The 23396-nt window shown below is 39.3% G+C and overlaps 1 non-coding gene across 1 annotated transcript; it reads left to right on the plus strand.

Annotated features, from left to right (window-relative positions):
• Window positions 1-16811: 16811 nt before the first annotated feature.
• LOC116669096 lies at window positions 16812-16975 on the plus strand. The gene has a single exon (XR_004326481.1). It is a non-coding gene; the product is annotated as a U1 spliceosomal RNA (small nuclear RNA).
• The last annotated feature ends 6421 nt before the right edge of the window (window positions 16976-23396 follow it).

Genomic DNA, 23396 nt, shown 5'->3' on the forward strand with positions numbered 1-23396 from the left:
ACTTCTTGCCTAGTCATTGAAGTAATTTTCTGGAATAAATTGCTGCAATGGAGGATCAGAAACAAAAAGTCTTGGAGGATTGCGCTAGAAAAATTATATGTAAATTGCTAAGTCATCTAAGCTTTCTGAAAAAAAGGCATGGGATTCTGGAGTCAGAATCAGTGTCAGAAGGCATGGGAGAGAAGGAAATTGATCAGGGACAAAATATCCTCAGCAGCATGAGCTGGTTAAGTGTCATTTCAGACAGTTTAAATGTCTCGAATGTTCAAGGTTTTCTTGGATCCTCTCTTGGAGAAAAATGGCCACACTGACTCACATGATCTCAAGTGTACTTGAGAGTTTATTCTCCCACCCAGAAAGGGATCCTGAGACATAGCCCAGGCCCCGAGGAGGGAGGCCCTGCCATCAGTGTAGCTGGACCCTGGTGACTCGGTGGGAATAGGCCAGAAACCCTTCCATCACCATCTGGACGCACAGAGCTGACAGGCAGGCAATTCCTGGATAGGGTAGTACCCTCGGTCTGGGAACACCCAACCTGCTTTTCCTGGGACACCCTTCTTCCCAGCAAGGCCATGACATTGAGCATGAGGACCAAGATGCTATAGAGGAAATGACATGTTGACGGTAAAAGCAGTCAAATCATTCAGCCCAACTACCATTCATGATTTTCAAGCCCTAATTGCAAAAATGACTTAGCTGGAAGCAGGGGCTGGGCCAGTCACCTGTGGACTACTTGCACCTTTGGACATTGAATTGAAAACACCGTAGTTTCTACACGTTATCTGAAGTGTAGTTAAATGTCTCCAAAGTCTCCCCAGCCTGGTACAGATGGGACAGAAACTCACTTTTTGAGGGATGTCACTACTTCCCTCACCCTCAAAGCTTCCTCTACCTTCTCTTCATTAGTTCCTGGACAAGTGCTATCCCATAGAACTTCCTGCCATGATGGAAAGGTTCTACATCTGAGGTGTCCTGTGTGATAGCAACTAGCCACATGCGGATATTGAGGACTTGAAAAGTAGCTAGTGCAACCAAGGAACTGAGTTTCAGATTTTATCTACTTTCAGTTAAACTTAAATAGCCACCTTGGCTAGTGTGGACAGCTCAGCCCTAGGGTCTGACTGTTCCCTGGCCCTCACACTTCATGAGGATCCATTCTCTCCCAATTGCCTCCCCCAATCCGTGGTCCCCCAGTGAAGTACTAGGCAGAAAGCTGTTTATGGCAAAGAAAACAATGCCTTTGTGGCTACAGCTTGCCCTCCAAAGCAAATTTATAATCAGTGTTTAAAGAAAAGAACAAATGAACTCACATAAATCATTTTGTCTTACCTTCAGAGATCACGATACACACTTCACTTTCTCCAAATATAATCAATCATCTTTGCCACAGCAGCAAAGAGTAGCAAGAGGGAGATCACAGAGCTCTGAACCCCGGAGAAAGGGAGGCAGTGATTCCTGCCAAGACAGAGAAAACTCCACCTCTCCCTCCGTTGGCCTTTACTGTCATACTCAGATGTTCTCCAAGTACGGTCCCCAAACAGGAGCATGGGCATCATGTGGGAACTTGTCAGAAATGCAAATTCTCAGTTCCACCCCAGACCTGTGGATCAGACACACTGGGGTTGCAGCCCAGCAATCTAACAAGCCCTCCAGAAAATCCTGATGCGTGATATAGTTTAAGAACCGCTGCCGTAAACAGCCATCTGTTTGGGGGGCAACAGGTGCCTCCTAGGCTCCAGAGATCATGGGACTTCTTTCAGGAGGCTCCTACCCGCAATACCCTCCCAGGCATAGATACCGAGATAAGAGCTCAGTTCTGTTCTCCTTTTCCTGTTTCCATTCCCCAACCCACCAGCTTTCCCTCTTTTAACTAGCCTAAGCTTCACCCCTCCAAGTAGGCCGAAAATAAATGCCTCCTTTCTGAGCACCTCATCCGATAGGGTTCTTATTTACTGATGGTCTACTAGAGCACTCTCCTAATTATTTTCCATATATTTCACATATAATCGTCATAACCCTGTAACCTAAGTATTAAGAGGTGTTGCTGGAACTGGCTGTTACCAGTTCATGAGAGCTAATTGTGCGTATCTATTCCCGACTCACTGGTGGCTGGAAATTGGCCATGGTGAGAGTATTGACACCACAGAAACAGGCGCGTGGAGGGCTGATTGTTAAACATTTACCAGTGCACCACTGAATGATCCTTTCTTATAAATGAGGGAAATAAGATTAACGAAGTTGAGTTGGCCAAGACTGCATATATAGGAATTTAAAGCCGGGTCTTGTAACTCTCAAACCAGCCTGTTTTTGTTACAAGGCTCTCCTGGTGATACTTTTGTTTCATTCTCCTGGCGGCATCCAGAAGGCACCAGGCTCAAAGTATCCTTATATAAGGCAGGAAGGGCTCTGTCGGTTCAAACTGATTGGATTAGGTGGAGTGGAAGGGGAAATGTATTAATTAGAGAACAGGGAAGCCACACCTTTGAGGACAGGCTTAGCTATTTTTCAAATCATTCCCCTTTAAGAAAGTCTCTTATGTTTAAGATTTTCTTAGCTCCTCTCTTGGAAAAATTGGCCACAATGACCTGCAGTAATCTCCAGTTTAACCAAAGATTTGCTCTCCTATCCTGAACAGGATCTTGAGACACAGATGGATTTTGATAGGGATTGCACTGATTTGTAGATCAGTTTGGAGAGCAATGCCATCTTAATGATATTAAGTCTTCCAAACCATGAACATGGGAAATATTTTCATTTATTTAAATCTTCTTTAATTTCGTTCAACAGTTTTATGTAGTTTTCAGAATATGAACTGTACATTACTTTGTTAAATTGATTCCTATGTATTTTATTCTTTTTGATGCTACTGTAAGTGGAATAGTTTAATTTCTATTTCAGTTTACTTATTGCTCCTGCACAGAAATACGATTGTGTTTTACATATTGATCTTATTGGCCTCACTCCCAGCAAGGTGATTTCCACCACACCTGCATTCACTGTTCCTTTCTATGCCATCTCTTTCTGGTCTCCTTTCCCAAACATTAAGCCTACTACATATTGACCCCTTGTTCTATGTCAGGCCTGCCATCTAATTTTCATGAGAACCTTACTCCATCCCCACGTTATAGATGAGGAACTGTGGCTTGGAGAGGTTAAGGAAAGGCCCAGGATTCCACAACAAAAAATACCCAGAGCACCAGCCAAGTTCTCAGCCCATAGTCCCATCCACCATGCCTGAATCTGCCACCGTCTTGCATACTCTTGCTTAGGAAGAAAATACACATCTCAGTTTACAACAGGAGAGGAAAATGGGTATAGAGGAGATTCTCCTGCAGAATCTCTTAGAGCAAGACTTTTATCAGACTCCTCGTTACTTAGCATTAATGAGTCCCAGGTCACAGAGGCTGAAGCAGAATATCAGGCTCAAGTAATATATCTCATCCCATTCCTTCCTTCCTTCCTTAATTCAATAAAGATTTACTGAACACTGCTCTGTGCTGGGCAGCATAGCAGGGCTCGGATCTAGCAGTGATCTTATAAACAACACTCCTGTCTTCATGGAACTTCCATTCTAGTGAGGGGACAGTAACACCAAGTATTATGTCATGTTAGTAAAAACTCTGAAGGTAGACGGAAGGGGATGGAGGGAGGCTATTTCACAGAACATCAGGGAAGGCATCTCCTGGGATTATATTTGAGCAAAGGCCTCCGTGAAGTAAGGGCATGAAAGGCCTGCAGATATCTTGTGAAAGGAATTCCTCTGTTTTAGAGGAAATACAGAGAAGCTGAGGTGGGGATGTCCAGGGAACTTTAGAACCGTTAGGCCAGTGTGACTGCAGTGGAAGGAGCAGTAGGGGATGCCTTCAGAGAGGCAAAGGGAATCTCTTCTGTGAGGATTATTGGCCAAAGTAAGAAAGTTTTCCTACTTTCTAAGATTTTTTTAAAAGTACCCTTTCAGCGTTTAGGCATCTTGACTTTTCAGCCCATCCCCCAACTCAAATGTCCTTAAACGGTGAAAACTTTTTCTGTTCTTCCTAAGCAAACTCCTGTTCCTCTCCACAGGGGTGATCCCGGCTGGTTCCTTTCCTTGTGGCTTAAATAGTTCACTACAGGTTATTCTGAGCTATAATAATCCCAGAGCCTCCTAAGGCACATACAACAGGATGTCACGTTGCTCCTGAGCCCCAGGTGGAATGTCCCGCTCTTGGAAGAGAAAACAGGCCCTTCCTCTCCCACCTGGGAAGCCCAAAGAGCAAAAGCAAGAAGGAAAATGAGACCTTCCTACAGAAATAGCAAGGGGCAGCCACTAGGAAACACGCCCGGCTGGATTCATTTCAGCCCCTTTGAGACCAAGAAGTTCCTACCAAGTGGGATCCTGGGAGAAGGCGGGGGAGGGGGGGTGCTCACCAAGGTGCACACCACTCCCGCTGGTCGGTAGGTAGCAGAGGGAAGGCAGTTGAAAAGGGGGAAATGATTTGTATAGAATTTTCCTGCGTAGAAGAACTGGATAGGCACTAATCAGCCTCCACTAAGATTTTAAAGGTCAAAGGCTATTTCACTTATCCAATAAACATGCATTAAATACTTATTTTACCAGGCATTGTGCTTGATTCTGGGAATATGGAGATGAATAACTTGTAGTGTTTGAGCCCACAGCTAGTTCAGAAGCTGATGGGAGCCCAACTAACCATATCACAACCAGGTAAGTAATCCAGGAGAAGCTAGAATTCAGTGTTTCGGGAACAAGGAGGAACCAGTTGATCCTGCTTAGCTGCGGGGATGGGAGTGGGGTGGGGTAGAAGCCCTGGGGAGAAGATGAAATACTGGAATTGCATGGGTCTTAAATTTCACTGGAAAAAAGAAAAGCAACATCACAGCCACCACACCTGTCCTTCCTTAGAGCACTGGCAATCTTAGAATACCTACCGGGGTCCTAATTTCTGGCTCTTCCACAGCCAGATATAAGACCTTGAACAAGACTCTGTGTCTCTGTAACTTTGTTGTTTCATCAGTACAGTGAGCTCTGAGGTCCCTACTATGTCAAAAATTGTCTGATTCTTTGATTTCCTTTTATCAAAATGGCTTTTCTTCCCCAGCCTGATTTCTTAATCCTGGTAAGTGTGGTCATATAAAGGATTCACTACTTTAGGATGGCTTAACCTATCTCAGGAAAAATCTCTGGAAAGCTGGGTGTTTCTGTGTTTCATACATGTGTAAGAACAGGTGGTGACTGCTCTACCAGGACACGGGCATTCTGTACATTGGAGTTTGATGTGAAAAGGATCAATTAGATTCTAAATCCACTGGCATCATGACAAGAAATTTCAACTTTACATTTGCCAGTGTGAAAAAGGAAGCGTCTTTCAATACAAGTTTAAATGTCTTAAGCTTCTGAATAATTTTTAGAAAATTTAAACATTTCTAGCTATCTATTCATGCAAATTTTTCACTGAAGTTGACTGTTAAGAATCTGAGAGATCAAGGTTGGGTGAATATAGCTCAAGCAGTAGAGTGCATGCTTAGCAAGCACAAGGTCCTGGGTTCAATTCCTGGTACCTCCTCTAAAAATAAATAAACCTAATTAACACCCCCCTGCCGCCAAAAAGAAAAATAAAGAATCTGAGAGATGAAGGTAAAAATCTAGATCAGGTACTGCAAGTGATTATTTAAAAGATAAAATACAAAAAGTTTTGCAGCTATACTCAAACTTCTCACTAAAACTTAAAAAAAAAAAACCATTTTATTAGGAAGGGTTAGGAAAATGCCGTAATACTTTATATTATACCTGCTACTTCATATTTTATCTTTCTTAAAATGTATAATGTAAAAATTTTTTAATTAATTATTTTCCCATCAAACTTACATGGGGGCCTCAAATTCCCTCCCTCTTATCCCAGTGTGCCAAATAAAATAACTGTGAAATGGGCTTTTTGCCATCATGTGAGAAACATTAGGAAGCATTACTGCAGGGTCTATTCCTGTGGGTGGAAGCGATCATTTTACATAGTAGTCATCCTTCCCCCACTGATCTGCAGGGACAACTCTGATTTAGATCAGGTTTCCACTATGCATGACTCTGTTTCTGAGCTCTCTGTTTAATTCCATCACTTTTAGTTTATCTCTGCATCTTTACCACAGTGTTTTCAATTATTGTAACGTTTTCTTAAAGCCTTCATTTTTGATAAGGTCAATTCCTCCACCTTTTTCTTCAGGAATACATTCACCTTTGTTTTTTTGTTTTTTTTTAATTAGTAGACTTTATTTTTGAGCAGTTTTATGTTTATTGAAAAATTGAGAGAAAAGACAGATGGTTCTTATCTACTGAACTAGTTAAGACCTCCATCCAGTACAATACTGAATTGTAGGGTGGTGAAAGCAGGCATCCTGATTTGAAAGAAAATCTTTTTGCTGTCGCCCAATTTAATGTGATGCATGCTTAAGTGTTTTTATGTATGCCTTTTATCTGGTGAAGGATGTTCTTCCCTATTCCTAATTCTCTACAGGGCTTAATATGAATATAAATGTTGAATTTTAATGAATCATTTTGCAGCTGAAGAAAATATTCCTTTCGGTTTTGCTGCCTACAGAAACCTGATGCAACTCAAGAATAAAGTTATAAAGTCTGACACATGCCTGAACTGGCCTTTGGGAGAAATGCTCAGTGGGTCATCCAAGAAACCTAGGCCAATATAGGATTATAAAAATTTTCATTGATTGATTGAGATAATAAAATCTTTTATTATTCTCCCTTTCAGCAGTCAACCAAGTTAGCTAATTACTGGAAATTATAACTTGACTTCTCTTAAACAGTACATGACTTGGTGCAAAATTAAAACCTTGAGTATGTTGTATTTCCAGAGAGGCTTGTCTAGGAAGCATTCAGTTCAACAGCCAAATGCAGTGCCCTAGCACCTAGGCAGCACAGAGATCCTTTATCTGCTCTGGCAGCATACATCCTCAGTCCCACCTACCCAGTGTACCCATATTAAAGATGGAAGGGGCCAACAAAGGAGAGAGGCAGTAAGGAAGGGAGGAGTAGCAAACAGGAAGAAAATAGCGATAATGAGATCTCCTAGTGAAAAAGCATAGCGACACCAACATCAGAGCAAGGTGGATATTGTCCACCTAAGAGCCAAGAGAGGCATTGCTATAATGTTAGGGTCAAGTGTTTGCACTAGAATCCATTAATTTTTTTTCTGTTGTTTACTGTATACAGTCAGTTCTCTGTCTTCATGATATGGAACCCACAGGTACAGAGGGCCAATGGTCCTATGTCACTTTATATAAGGCACTCAAGCATCTGCAGGGGTCCTGGAACCAATCCCTGGGGGATACCAAGGGACGACTGCACTAATATGCAGTGAAGTATTTCCTTTTACTACATGTATGAGCGTGAGAACTTGGCATTCTTTCACATTTATTTTCTTGCTGTGTGTTTTGCACCAAGTTTTTACTGACTCCTTTGGCTACTGCATAGGAAATTGTTCCTATGAATTCTGTTTTGCTAGTTGATTTGTATTTGTTTTTATAAAAATTCATTCAAAATTATTTCATGTTGTGATCTGGAATTTCTGATTTCCAGTATTTGTTGGAAGACTATATTGATATCTGTTTATACAGTAGTCCATGTGGGATATGGGATTTCGTTTACCAGTAAATTTGTTTTCTTTTGTAGCCTACTCAATACCAAAAGTCAGTAACACTAATATATTTATTTTTAACTGTGTGAATTTATACATTTTTCAGGGTTGGTAAAATATTCTTGCATAATTAAAATTGAGGATTTTCATCTGAACTTCTGTATACAGTAAACTTCATCTACAGAACCATGTAAAACTCTCTTTAAAACCAGTGAGATGAAAACTATTTCATTTTTTCCCTCCACATTCCCCACTACCCCCACCAAATTTCCTTGTGAAACTGGCATATCTTAGCTGCCAGTAAATACAATATATATATTGACCTTTTATTGGATGGCAACTGTTTGCTCTGGTCTTCACACTCTCATGAATTACATAAGCAGAGCTTGCACAGCATTCTCTGGAGGTGGTTTTTGGTGTTTTTGTTTTTGGGTTTGGTTTTCTTTTTCTTTTTCTTTTTTTTTTTTTTTGATCTGGGCCAGTCCCTAGAAGCCAGCCGCTCAAACCAGTGGGCACAAGCAAAGCCCTGTGGTCTCCTGAGCCCCTACCCTTTGGCACCTCTACAATGGACTTCAAACCTGCAGGAGAAAGGAAACAGATCTGGGTGGTGTTTGTTTTTAGTGTCAAGGAATGACATCACTGCCAGAGATTATGACTTTGGACAAGCTGGTGGGTGGGCTTGGATTTACAGCCCAGAAAGGTCAAACTTTGGTTAACAGGCCACATCATTAGTGCACAGAGAACACTATATGTGAGTTTTAAAAGTAGGAAACATTAAACTGTAAACTGGATGGTGTTTGCCAAGGCCAAAAATATGCTTTGTATAAAATTTACATGATATGCTTGGGCCAATTTTTTTCTTTTATTCTAAATCTAAATTTTCTTTTCTTTTCTTTTTATTCAGTAGGCAAAGGTTCTTGCTGAGTTAAAATCAATGAGTTGAGCTTTGACTAATTCCTTTTCTAATTTCCATGGGCTCTAAACAGTCAATGTAGGAGCTCATAGTTGTAAGAGCGCAGGTGAAAAATGACTTGGAAATGTCCAGTAGGGACTGAAAGGTGAATCAGTGCTGTTCCCTCTCCATAGGGATCTGTAAACAGGGTGAACCGGGGAGAACAGGGCAGGAGTTTGGTGTCATCAAGACAAGGGCTTTCATGGACCAGATTCTCCCCACATTGAGTGTACTCCTGGAGTAAACTGGTTGCTATGGATGCCTATGATCTGCCTCAGCATACAATGGGACCAACTGAAGTCATTACTTTAAGATCAGGGAAACATAATACAAATTTCATGCCAAGTTAGAATGGCAGTTTGGTCCCTAAGCTTGAATGAATGGCATTTGGGACTTTGCAGTGGCAAACAGAGATTAATGATGGGCTTTGTATCATGTTTGTCTGAGAGTACCACCACTGGATGGCAGTAACAATCCTTGAATTTCCCCTTTTTCTTATTTTTTCTACTCATTAGCTAGTCCTCCTTGTCCAACTAAAAAATGCCATCCTTTTAGAGTTAGCTTTTACCAGAACACTTTTAATGTGATATGCCTATGATGTGTTAGGCTAAAGTTCGAAAATTTAAAAATAAAAAATAAAAAAGTAAAGATAATTGTGTGTATTGCAGTCAAAACAGGATAGAGAAATTTGTAGGACCACAAAAGTCAGGCAACTTTTCCATTAGTTAAGGGTAATACTCAGTCACTATGCCATTTTAAAATCAAATTAGGTCCAAAGTGATGAGCTATTGATTACACAAGGTCTCATGGGGACTTCAGACTTCTAAATATGAGAGAGAATAATGGTCTCAAAAAAGGACACAGGAGTTATCTTTTCACTGGTTACCTTCAGAATTGAACGAAAGGTTATACAATCCCTAGAGCAGACTTTCAAAAGAAGACTCATAGGCACTCAAAAGTCTCCATATCCAAGTAGAGAAAAGGGAACCCTCCTACACTGTTGGTGGGAATGCAGTTTGGTGCAGCCACTATGGAAAACAGTATGGAGATTCCTCAAAAGACTAAAAATAGACTTATCATATGATCCAGCAATCCCACTCTTGGGCATATATCCAGAGGAAAATCTTAATTCGAGAAGATACATGAACCCCTGTGTTCACAGCAGCACTATTTACAATAGCCAAGCCACGGAAGCAACCTAAATGCCCATCAACAGATGACTGGATAAAGAAGCTGTGGTGTATTTGTACAATGGAATACTACTCAGACATAAGAAAGAATAAAATAATGCCATTTGCAGCAACATGGATGAACCTGGAGATTGTCATTCTAAGTGAAGTAACCAGAAAGAGAAAGAAAAATATGATACTACTTATATGTGGAATCTAAAAAGTTGGCACAAATGAACTTATTTATAAGACAGAAACAAACCCATAGACATAGAAAACAAACATGGTTACCAGAGTGGGAAGAGGGAGAAGGATAAATTAAGAATCTGGAATTTGCCAATACTAACTACTGTATATAAAATAGGTAAACGACAAGGTCCTACTATTTAGTGCAGGGAACTATATTCAATACCTTATAACCTATAATGATAAGAAATGTAAAAAAGAATTATATACATATATATACACATATATATAACTGAATCACTATGCTGTATAGCAGAAACTAACATAACATGGCAAATCAACTATACTTCAATAAAAAAGTCTCCATATCCAAAATGGAGATCATTATCATTTTTATCATCATTATTTTAACTTCCAAGGGTACTCATTCACTTATTCTACAAATATTTATTGAACACCTTCAGACTAGCACTGAGTGTTGGCAGTATATTAGTGCCCAAGGGAATCAGAATCTCTGAGAATGGGATGAGAGAGGGGTCTGGTTATTTTACTTTAGTAAACTTTTTATTTTGATATAAATTCAAACTTACGGAAAAGTTTCAAGAAGTGTGTAAGTAACTCCCATACTCTTTACCAAGATTTGCAAATTGTTCACACTTGCACTATTTTCTTCTTTCTCTCTGATCCTCTGTCTCTCCATGTACAATTTTTTCCAAATCATTTGAGACTAAGTTGTAGATATCACGTGCTTGTATCCTTATTTACTTCAGTATGTTTCCTAAGAACAAAAACATTGTCTTATATAAATGCAATACATGGTGAAAAATCTGGAAGTTTAATGTTGGTATAATCCATTATCTAATCAAGAGTCCATATTCAAATTTCATCAGGTGTCCCAATAATGTTCTTGTTGAAGGGTGGGTTTCCCAGGAAGCATCTGGGATGGAGATTAGTGTGCAGGAATTTTTATAGGAAGCACTCTCGGGATCAACATTGCAGAAAGGAAGAGAAAGAAGTAGTCAGTATTGGACAGAATTAAAAATTGCACTGTCATGTAGTATCAGCAAAGGCTCAGCCAACCCTTTGGGGACCCTGAAGCTATAATGCCCTTTAATGTTGTCCTGAGATAAGGTGAGGGGTTTAGGCCTTTGTATTATACACTGACTAGTTAATGGAGCTGAGCTGCCCTGGGGAAGGAGGCATAACTTTGCACAAGACAGAATTCTCCAGCCTAGAGTAATTTCTGATGACTGTCAGCCAATAGTGCCCTCAATAGCTGGGTGAATAAGTCCTTCAGTCTTCAAGGGGACAGAGCACATCACAGTTTCTACTATGGTCCACCATTTGCACTACTCAGATCCATTTCTCCATATAAATTCTGGGAAGAGTTCCTCCAAGATCCTGTCGGAACTCTTTTCCTGGGGGAAATGGATAAGGTTAGTAGGATAAAATATGGCCCTGACTATAAGCAATCAGAGCCCAAGTACTTGGAGCCACAACTGATATTTATCTACTACCCATTTTAGATTGCCTCATTCTCAGCCACCATCATTGCTGAGTAGATGGCTTACCTTTCAGTATGACCCATATCTTCATTTCTGACATCTCTGAGCTCCTGATCTCCATGTCTTTCTTAAGCATGACTGCTGTGTTTGTCCATCTATCATCAAGATGAGCAAAGGAATGTCAGGAGGCACCCCAGCGGATCACCAGGATCCCATCACATTCTTCTCTGTTCCATTATGTAGCAGCAGCCCTCCTCCTTCTGATGATCACAGTCCTCACTGCTAGCTGGCTGGCTGGGTAGCAGCTTCGGAATCCCATACGGGCATCTTGGACCACCCCTGTTTTTCTAGGACCACCTCTGCCATTGTTGCAAGCTGAGTTTCCTGGGAAGCAGATCTATCACACAGGAATTGAATTAGGGAATGTTCTTGGGAACCATGCCTGCAGAAGGGAAGGGAAGGAAACAATATTAGGTAAACGAAGAAAATGGCTTTTCAATCTCAACAGACTCTCTATCTCCTTACAATCTTGTGAAGTTCTACTTTATTAAAGGTTTTCATTAAAACTAACCACATCAGTGACAGTAGGTAGTATCATGTGCACTTAAAGCCCAATTTCTTCACTGCATTAGCTTCCCAAAGAATGAAACACTGGATGAACACCACAGAGATGAACGTTCCTGTCAAGTTTTCCTGAAATCCTTCCTCTTATTCCTCTGCAGGAATATCTTTTATTCTTCTGAATTCAGTGGTTACACTTCAACAAGTTTACCATAAAATACTGTTTTCATTTACAAAATCATTTATCATTGGGATATTCTTCAGTAGGATTTTTCAGTAAAAATTTTTTAAATGCCTCACTCGCCCTCCCTAAAACCCAGTTCTTTGGGAATGTAATTCTTGACATAGTACCATACATCTAACAAGTACCATAAATGGAGACATGTTACAAACATTTGTTCTTTCACCCAAATGCATGGCCAATACTGAGTAATCTGTTCTAATATTTGTTTCTTCATCTCTTTAGCAGTGTTTTTTTATGTGGCTTCCCCAAAAATGTGCTGACAAAGGAATTGTCTTTAAGTTTGTCAGTCTTTTGTTATATAATTATTTCAACCTTTTTTTACTGAGACAGGATGAAGTAGAGACCCTAATGGTTTGTGACTTTTGATCCTTCATTATAAAGTATAAAAACCTCAAAAGAGGCTTCTAAGCAATTATCAGTAGGTTTCATGAGATTTGTCAAGAACTGGATTTGTTCCACATAACTTTAAATATCTCTGAAAAACTGCTGAAATTTGTCTTCCTCTTCTGGGTGCTTAGCTTTTAAATGTAGTGCTAATCACCAGAATTCTTATTACTAGTTAATATCTCAAAACTAAAGAGAATTAGCCAACTAAAGAGAATTTTATCATTAGTGGATAAGTCCACTAATGTAAGTGGATGTAAATCCATATTTTAAATGGCCTTCTCAGTAATTTTTGATTTGGAGAAACTACTTCTTGCTGTTTTAATTTCCTCCTCCTCCTCCTCCCCTCTTCCCCTTCCTCCTCCTTCTTTTTACTATAATGTGGCTGATTTGCACTCAAGAGTAGAAAGGTTTGCTCTACCATTTTCTTTAGGTTCATTTTGCTGTTGTCTCTTTCACCTGCTACTATTTGGCAGAAATCTTTGTAAGTCATATTTTCGATATGACTGTTAACTTGGTTAAAATGAGATATTATCTGAAAATCCCCTTTCTGGGCAAACGTTAGTGGAATGTCTGAAGACTTGCTAGAAGCAATCAACTGATTGAGCCAGGACTATCCGTCCTCTTGGCACTTTTTTCTCCCTAGGATATCTTAAAACCACTGAGGCTTGGAAATTGTAATTATAGCAATTAGCGTACCTTGACTAATGTAACATTAATAACAAGTTTGAAAATTATGGGCTCTTAAGCCAAGTCTCCCCATTTTGAACTTGTAAAAAGCGGTTTTTTTTTTTTTTTTTTGGCCTCAGTGCAGTTTTACCTTTGCTCCTATTAATTTCACTCTCCGTCATTTGTCCCTTTACTCTAGCCTGTCAAACTCTTTTGAGATTGATTCTGAGAATCTAGTATAGTTGCCATCTTCTTTCAAGTTTGCATACTTTAAGCATCTTTATTCCAGACTTTACTATAAATATTAAGAAGGATATCTCTTTAAGACAAAAACAAAACAATACAATAAAACAAATTCCTTCTGCTCCAGCTGCTCAGCCACTTGTGGGGCTGACAATGACAGGATGGTTTAGTCTATACCCTCCACAAGGTTTCCTGCCCAAGGACTTCTGCATTTCAGAATAAGGCAACAGGAGTCAAACAACTCTTAGCATCTTTGTTCACAAACTTCTCCTGCAGATCAGAGATAGAGCTCTTCAGAATTCTCTCCCCATGATCCTAATTACCAGCCCCACTCTCATTTTCTCAATGCTCAGGATTCCCTTATAAGAGAGACATCTGAATTAAAAGTCTTTCCCAGATTTACTTTTTACTGATTTTTGTTCCCAATTAGGCAATAAAACTCCATCTTTTTTCACTGATACGCCACATAAATTATCCAAACAGTTTGAAGCCCATAAGAGAGAAGGAAGAAGGGAAGATTCTGGGATGACACAATATTCCTGGTTTTAGTGGCTACATTGAAAAAAGTTAGTGCTTCTTATCTACTTTCCACAGGGAAAACTGAAGGAGATAGAATCCAGTCTTAAACATGATGAGTTTGAGATGCCCAGGATCATCTACGTGGAGGTGTTGAGATGCCATGAGATGGACCAGCCTTGAAGACCACTGGGATTAGTACTCTGCAACGTTCAGGCAGTAATTCTGAGGACACACTGAGTAAGTGCTCTCACAACTTTGGTCTCAAGACAGTTCTGGTCCTCGCAGTAGACACAAAGAGCCACAAGGCAAAAAAGGTTTTTTTTTCCCAGATGTGTCTGACTCTATGACCATATACAATATACATTAGGCATCATTTTGCAAGCTGCTCTTGGAACTCACCAAGTCCAAATCTAGACGAATGGGGATTGCTATTTGAAAAGCTGGTTTCCTTGTTGAGCCTACACAGCTCCAGGAGCAGACTGTAAGCCATAGCAGCTGGTTACAGTCACCACTCTCTGCTGCCACCTCCAGGTGGGCACATATCTGTCCATCCATTGTGCTGCAACATGCCACATCCTATATGGGGACTGCAGCAGCACACATCCGCTGCTGGGAAAATAAGACTGGTCAGGTCCTATTCACAGAGGTCAGAGCAATCAGTGCCCACCTCCAGGTTCAAGTCATGGTAGAATCAGAGGCACCTAAAAGCATCAAATTTTCCACGTGTGGCTTGGGAGTAGCTGTTGAATTGGGAGGCGGAGCTAGGGAGTTTGTCATTAAGCTGCTTTTGCAGAACAAGAATTCTAGTTTTACTTATATTGTATGCTTATTTGGGATGACTCTGGGTGTGAAGGCTAACGAATGTCATGGAGATAATGGCCCACTTAAGACACTTACCCTTGGTGCCATGACTTGGGCCACCATGCTGTTTTGAAAATGAGGTCATAACTTAGGGAGCCCAATAACCTAGCGGCGCAAGCCACAGACCTCTCAGGCTTCCATATACCTCCCTGCCCGCTTTGTTCATTCTCAACCTCAGGAAATTTACCACATCGAATTCTTTTTTTTAATGTATCTATAAAATGAATAATGTTTATAATCATCCATATATTTGGTTATTACATTGTCAAATTAAATTTTTATTGGGGAAGAGTGTGCACGATGACAAAAATGTATTTTTATGGCATTTACTATATATATATAATATATATATATAAAATATATATATACACACACACACACACATACACATACACTTAATCACATTCAATTCTTACCAGGATGCTTTCATCGAGAGAAGTTGTGCCTCTGCACCAGGAGAGCATCTTCACATTACACAGCATTTGACCCGTGTTCTTGTCCACTAGTTAGTTATTGTTAGAATTTGAGGTATAGATAGGGAAATTGATATCTGGATGGTTTAAAGGTCATCCAGATGATAAGCAGCAGTAGAATTTGAAGTTAGGTGTGTCTGGCTCCAAAGTGCAGGCTCTTTCTACTTTTCCCTGCTTCCTGTCCTAGAGCTTGGATGAGCTTCAGAGCCTCCCCAGCATACACAGTAGGAGGCAAGTCTAGGCCTCCAGGTTGATTAGTTTAATGCCTTGGGGACCACATTCATATAGGGAAGTTCTTGACTTCCCTCAGGCTATCTCCCCAACCCTGTTGGAAGATCACGGCCTATTCAAAGCATTAACCATGGCCCTTCAGTATGGAATTCTGAAGGCTCTGCATCTGGCATGGTGCCTTTGACACTTAATTGTAATGATATCTGTGCCCAGAATGCAGAGCCTCACAATGTCTCAAGGCCCACCTGAACCACACCAGTCCTAGTAAACTATCACAGTGGGTTTTATCACAGATTTGCCCATCTCCCAAGTCTGCAGCAAATTTTGGAGGTAGTAAATATCCTTTATAATCCCCAGTCTTCATCCTCTAAACTTCTTCTCATCTACTTTCATCATAGTCATTTGTTCATCAGAGATGGAGGAGGATTATCTGGTATCTGACAGTGGCTGATAGTTCATATCTGACTTCAGAGAGCACATCTCCCTGGCACCCAACACCCACCGCCAGATGGCCAGATTGTACCAGCTCCATCCTGAAGCGCCTCTGCTTCTACATCCATCTGTCTTTGCTTTGCTCCTTCTTTCTGCTTTATGATCTCATTTCTTAAATCTAACCCCTGATTTTGATGTTTGGACTCAGCTCTCCTTGCTCTTTTTGTTCTCAGACTTGACACTTTGTCATTAGATCAAGTTTTAAAAATGGTCCCTTCATCATAGGAACAGAAAGTAGCATGGCAGTTACCAGGGGCTTTAGGAGGGTGGGAAGAAGGAGTTGTTGTCTTAAGGGTACAGAGTTTCAATTTTGCAAATACAAAAGTTCCGGAGATCTGTTTCACAACAATGTGAATATACTTAACACTTCCAAACTGTGCACTTAAAAATTGTTAAGATTGTAAATTTTATGTTAGGTGTTTTTCACCAGGAAAAAAAAAATGCCAAAAAAAAAAAAATTTAGCACCCAGAAAAAGACAAATGGTCCCTCCATCCAGATTTTTTCTAAGAAACACAAATTAAATTTGCTACCAATAGGCACTAATTAGAAAATGCTGTAAAAGAAGTTTACACTCTAAGGTATTCCTTGGTGTTGGCTACAGCTATAATCAGAATTCACTCAATACTTGCATAACTTGTTCCCTTGAGTCACTCTCTTGTATGAGTTAAGAATGTATGTTTTATACTTACCTGGCAGGGGAAATATCATGATCATGAAGGTGGTTTTCCCAGGGTAAGGCTCATCCATTGTACTCTGGATGTGCTGACTCCTGCGATTTCCCCAAATGTGGGAAACTTGTCTGCGTAATTTGTGGTAGTAGGGGCTTGTGTTCGCGCTTTCCCCTAAGGAAAAGAAAAAAAAAAAAGAACGTATGTTTTGATCCCTGGATCAATGGTTCTCAAACTTCAGTGTGCAATAACAATCACAGGCTTATTATATATGCATATTCCAAGGCTAACCCTAGATCTACTGAATTAGAAATCCTCTGAGTCTGAGGCCCAGAAATCTGCATGTTAAATAAACCCTGCATCATGCTGATACAGGCTGTCATTGTACCACAATTTGAGAAATTCTGCTTTAGAAGGTATGCTGCTTCTCAGGCAAGGACCAAGTGTTTAATTTTATTTTTCCTTCTAGAGGCTCAATCTCAAAGCTTTGTACTTAGTAGGGACTTACATGTGGTTGAAAAAAATAGAGTTAAAAAAAGTATTTGGCTGGACTTGTCCTAATAAAATACAATCTGTAGCATGTGGTTTCTTTCAGAATTAATTGTGCATTAATATGTATTTGAGCAAGCCATATAATAAGGAGCTATAATGTGAGGCTAGCTCCAAAAATATGGCTTTAGTGTTTAGTGTTTTGAAACCCAGACTCTCAGAGTCTCTGATCTCATATAGCTATAAAAAAATCATTTCCTTTTTGAACTTTTTATCCCTCTTCAGCCTCTAAATGGAAATGAAGCATTCCTAATTTCAATCTGATTTACAACTTTCAGTTTTTTCTCAATGAAGTGTTAGAAGACATTTATGATGTATTTCATTGTGTAGTCTGTCCACAAAAGAATAACTGTGAATATATTTTTAAAATTCCATATACTTTAGAATTTAATTTATTGTGTGAAGAGAAGGAAAGTTTCATTTATCTAGTGAGCAAAGAAATTTGGAGTTGCCTGATTCATATTAAATTCATAATTTTATTTTTAATAGTCATTTACATTTACGATATCACAAAAATATGCAATGACAGTCTTTTTACTTAGAAATTAATAAGACAATTTGTTCTTCGTGTTCTGGAGGATTTTTGCCCATTAGATGGATGGTTAGATAAATGTCTATGATGGCTCTATCTAACCCTGAGATTCTATGAATTTATACTACCAAAGTAATTTCTTGATACACTCAATATTACTTGGGTGTAATGTGAAATGTAACTTGTTCCCCACAGAGAACAGTTTTTAGCCCCAAATTTGACTGTATAAAGTAAATTGCATAATAGTTTTATCTCCATGTATTTTTAGAATGACATCATGCTTTAGAAATATGAACATTCAAATGGAAAATAAAAAATTGGATCAAATAATAACACCCAAATGATCTGGCTTTTAACTTTTCTAAGGGACTAATCTATTATATATTTTCTCTTTCCACCTGTATTAAGGTGTCAAAAGTAACACAATAGTCAGCAAATGAGTTGTAGTTGCAAGAATACAACCAGGATTTGTGGCACTCCAAAATGTCTTGAGAGCCTTGAAAAGGCAGGTCCAAAGTCACAGAAGCTTAGAACTGAAAGGACCTCAGAGATGGAGCATGAGCGCTTTGAGGTCACTGAGTTGCCCAAGAGTGTATGATGGTAGAAAGATGACTTACTTCTCCCTTGAAAGGCAGTACACTTCCCACTGCTTTGAAGGAGGAAAATTTAAGAAGTTGTTTTGTCTATTCTGCTTGTGGATAACACTGTCCTAGCCATCCTTTAGAAATCCACCTGGTATTATGGGTACTTGTTTCTTCCTTCTAGGTTGGTTACCCATTGTCACAGATAGACCCTAGGGTGGCCCCCATGATCCCCTGCCTCTTGGTATTCACACCCTTCTGTCCCCCTCCCCTGAGAATGGGCAGGACCTACAATTTGCTTCTAACTAACAGAATGCAGCAAAGGTGACAGGATATACATGGTTATGTGTATATGATGACCTTACCCATAGCTGTTAACCATCATGATAGGAGACTCTCCTATAGCCTGCCTGGCCAGACACAGCTTAGCTGGATCCACTGATTCAGTCTTACAAAGATGCAATCAAGTTATCAGCTGGGGCTTTCATCTCATCTGAGGCTTTACTGGGGAAGGAGTTGCTTCCAGCTCATGTGTTGTTGGCAGCATCCAGTTCTTTGCAGGCTGACGGCTTGAAGGCGTTAGTTTCTTGCTTGCTGTTGGAAGGAGGCTGCCCTCAGTACCCTGCCATGTGCTCTCCAGAGGCAGCTCACGCCATGGCAGTTGGTTCTTCAAGCCAGCAAGGGAGAGAGTATTTTGGTCATATTGGATACAACCAGAAGACTCAGTTATTTTAACTTGCTGCATCTAATTGGGATGAATTTGCACCCCAAACTTTATGTAAGAATTCTAAAGCTTGTGATTGTGTTCACCTTGACAACATCAATATAAACTCAGTTTATATTTTTTTCATTAATTGTATAATCATATGTTTCTGGGGATTACAGAGTGTATTGACTCTATTATGAATTCAAACTAATCTACTGTGCAAGCAAGGAAACTGTATGAACTATTAAATTAGCAACCAGCCTACCACTTGGCCTCAACCAGAACAGAGTGTCTGCCAAAGCAACACATTTCAATCTTTGATAGGTTAGTCAATTTCACTGCCATGTTTTTTTTCCTACTTCCTTCTCTTCCTCTTTCCAAATGCTGCACAAAAATAAGGTACTGTTTGGACACCAGTGCTCTTGGAGCCCATGGCAATCTTCCTGTCTTCAGAAGTGTGCCTTGAATGGTCCCTATAATGATCTGTTTTTTCTGCATATTTTCCTCCCAGTGATGGTTTTGCTTCTTCCTGCCTCCATCAGTGATTAGCTTCATGAACCACTTTAGGTTGAGTCCAAAGGTTTTTCCCCAAAAGAACACACAACTGACAAAAACAATGAAAAGTGTGTATGTTTCAAAATTAATAGAAAAACTTTTACCACAACATCAATTAGAATTTCCGTCAGTTATTATGACATCAGATTTTAGTCTTGACGAAACTGATAAACTCTAGGCATTTATTACTAGAGAATCTCAAGATTATTATTTTTTTTAATCATCATTACCTGGAAACTAGCACTATTTTATTTTAGGTACATGACAAAGTGACAGAATACCAATCAAGGCCATAGCCAAATCCAGGGAGGGCAGTCTGGTTTTGATTTTCCCACTGAATTTTAACCAAGGCTGGGCTTCTGCTGGGAGATATGGTGAACTGTTTCATCTGTGCCAAGATTATTGCAATTCTGCAAAGTAACTTTTTCTTGTTTACTGACAGTTAGGCCAAGTACAAATAAGCTACTTATGAACACAATGTGATTTCACTAAAATTAATGGAGAAGTTTCACTCTTATCCCACTAAGTCTTCTAGTTCCTTTAAAGAGTTGTTAACTTTTATATTTTATCTTACAACGTGGAATTCCTTCCTAACTTGCAACCATCTTTTCAATGTTGCTGCTAAAATTTAGAGACCCATCCTTTACCTGTGTCCTTTGGATTAGACATTCCAACAGGTCTGATTTATGTTTATTAGTATGATACAACCATTCAAGTCAAAGGAACAGTTTCCCCACACTTTGGTAACACCTAGAACTTCTGCACTTTGTGAACAAAGGTTATTATTTAAAATACTTACAAGGCATACAGGCTCAGATACATGCTGTGCATCGGGGTCATTTGAGAAATAATACACAGACTTTTTTGCATTTTCCTTGAGGACTTCTGCTTGGGTTTCCTTTATACTGTATTCATTGAAATTCTTTGTAGGTGACTGAAATAAAAAATGTGTTTTCCTCCACTTGCAGAACCAAAATAGCTGAAGAAATTTGCACATACCTTTCCTCGTGAGGCCTTTGACTTTTTCCCCCTAATGCCTTTTAAGAGAGTCTATCGTTAATTTTAGATTAAGAGTACAGAGCCTTTCTGTTTCCAAAAATGTTTTAAAGCTTCAGTTCTAGAGACGGGCTATGTCGGGAGGGTGTGAAGTTGCTCTTTTTGAGAAGTAAAATAATTCCCCACAAAAAGAGAAGGAAAGTTTTCAGAGAACAATGAAAGCCTGGTAAGTGGACCTGGAGTTTCTCAGAAGAGCTCATTCTTCTCATGTGGGAGGATGCTTTGCTCCTAGAAACATACTACCTGGTTGCCAGTCATTTTCTTGCCAAAGTCAACTCGTGTACCTTGTAGCCACCTGAATACACTGCAGCTGTTACAGCCCGACCACCATGGACTTCCTTCTTCCTTTCTGCTGTTACAACGAGGTCATTCACTCCTTTTTCTCTCTCTCTTTTTGTTTTTCTAAAGGACTCTTTTCCTCCCCATCTGTGCTGGGGGAGGCAGACACTCCCGCTTTTCCCTCACCAGCTCTGGCTGAGCTCATTGTTCAACTCATTGTTTCTCATCTGCAGGGCTTTGCATTAAGGCTGTGAATGGACAAGAGGTGCTGGGCCAGAAAACTGAAATCAAATCATTAAACAAAAATGGGGAGTGGAACATTTTGTTTCTGTTTAGAGACTTAAATTTCTTCATATTTTCTTTGGTTTTGTCTTATTTCAGGCAACTTATAATTTTCCAACATAGCTGTTAGTAAAGCCTGCTTTGAATGTATGTTTTTTATCATGACTACCCCCAAATGAGAGAGTGCTTTCGTCTCTCCATCATTTGCTCTTTCTACTGCTTTTGCCTTGCAGTTACTTTGGTAGCTCCTCCAAAGTAATTGGGAAGTTAGTGTGGCTTTTTAACTTTTATGTGTAAGAACTCCTCTAGCCTTCTAAATAGTAGTCAGTGGCATTAAAAGTGTTTAACAACAAGATTATACTGTATAGCACAGGGAACTATATTCAATATCTTGTAGTAACTTAAGGTGAAAAAGAATATGAAAATGAATATATATATGTTCATGTATGACTGAAGCATTGTGCTGTACACCAGAAATTGACACAACATTGTAAACTGACTATACTTCAGTAAAAAATATATATACAAACAAAAGTGTTTTAAAAATATCCTTATTCTTGCATAAAATCAGTGTCTCAAATTTTTAATTGTTTATTTATTTGAGGTATAATTAACATATAACATTATATTAGTTTCAGGTGTCCAACATAATTATTTGATATTTGTACATATTGTGAAATCAACACAATGAATCTAGTTAACACCTGCCATCATTCATAGTTATACAAATTTTTCTTTCTGGTGATGAGACCTTTTGAGATTTACTTACTCAACAACTTTCAAATATGCAATATAGTATTATTAACTCTAGTCACCTTGCTGTATGCTCAGACTCTTTTTAGAGGGTTGAATATTAATAAACAAAGAAACAAAAGAATCCGATAGACTGGTGCTTCTCATACTTTAATGAGTATCAGAACCACCTGGAGTGAAAATACAGATTCCTGGGCCCCTGCCCTGGAGATGCTGATCAAAGTGCTACTGATGCTATTGGTCTGTGGACGGCGCCCTGAGTAGCCCCTCCTGTCCAGAGATTCTCTAAATATCCCAGTATTGCTTCTCAAAGTGTTACCTCAGTGTAAAGAGAAGCTGGTTGAGACAGTTAAGTGTAGAGTGATCAACAGGTAGATGATAGAAAATAAACAGATAACTAATGGAATCCTATGAAGGACTCTAAGTAATAAGTTTTTAAAATTCTATCTTTAAAATTAATAAGTTTTTAAAGCATGGCATACACAGTATAAAAGATAAAAGAGCACAAAATACGTATATCAGAAACGAAACTGTCCCCCATTCCAGATCTCCACTCCCACTTTGCAGAATCAACCATATTTAAGTATCTTGTTAGAGAATGTTCACTTAACATTTTGAAAGAAGTCAAGAAGTGCCCTGTATCAACAGTTTATGCCAGTTCACACTTCCATCTACTATTCTATGGATGCTGATTTCACCATACTTCAATGGTATCACAAAAATCTGAAATTCTGATCAATCTGACATGTAAAAAATGACACCTAGCTTTTATTTTTTGTTGTTGTTGTTGCATATAATTATGAGAAAAGTTAAACAACTTTGAGTAGTAAGACTATGGACAATCTATTAATTTAGTACAAATGGCTGGTTGATAAATGATAGACGGTTTATAAATTCAACATTATACATTCTTTCAAGCAAAAATATCTGCTTTTCTTGTTCACCTGACATTTTCCTTTTGTTGAACCTTGCCTTGAAAAGTACTGCTTCACCTCCTTTTGAATGAAAAGAAACAATTATGGTAACCCCCCTTGTCCACCCCCTTCCTCATTTCCCCCTGGAAATTTGATTCTTATGGCACTCCTTTGAAAAATGAAGGCTTAGATGTAGGTTTGTTTATGGTTTATATACAAAATGAGACATCTCCAAACCCAAGCTTTGCTTATGGGAAATGACAACATATAGCCAAACCGAGGTTACAGGAAATTAAAGAAAATGTTGGCAATGGTACACACACCAAAGTTGAATTTTCCTTAACTTGTTTATTGGTGTTCATTTGAAACACACACACACCTAAGACTGCTT

The sequence above is a fragment of the Camelus ferus genome, chromosome 15 (genome assembly GCF_009834535.1).
Source record: "Camelus ferus isolate YT-003-E chromosome 15, BCGSAC_Cfer_1.0, whole genome shotgun sequence".
In the NCBI taxonomy this organism is placed as follows: Eukaryota; Metazoa; Chordata; class Mammalia; order Artiodactyla; family Camelidae; genus Camelus; species Camelus ferus.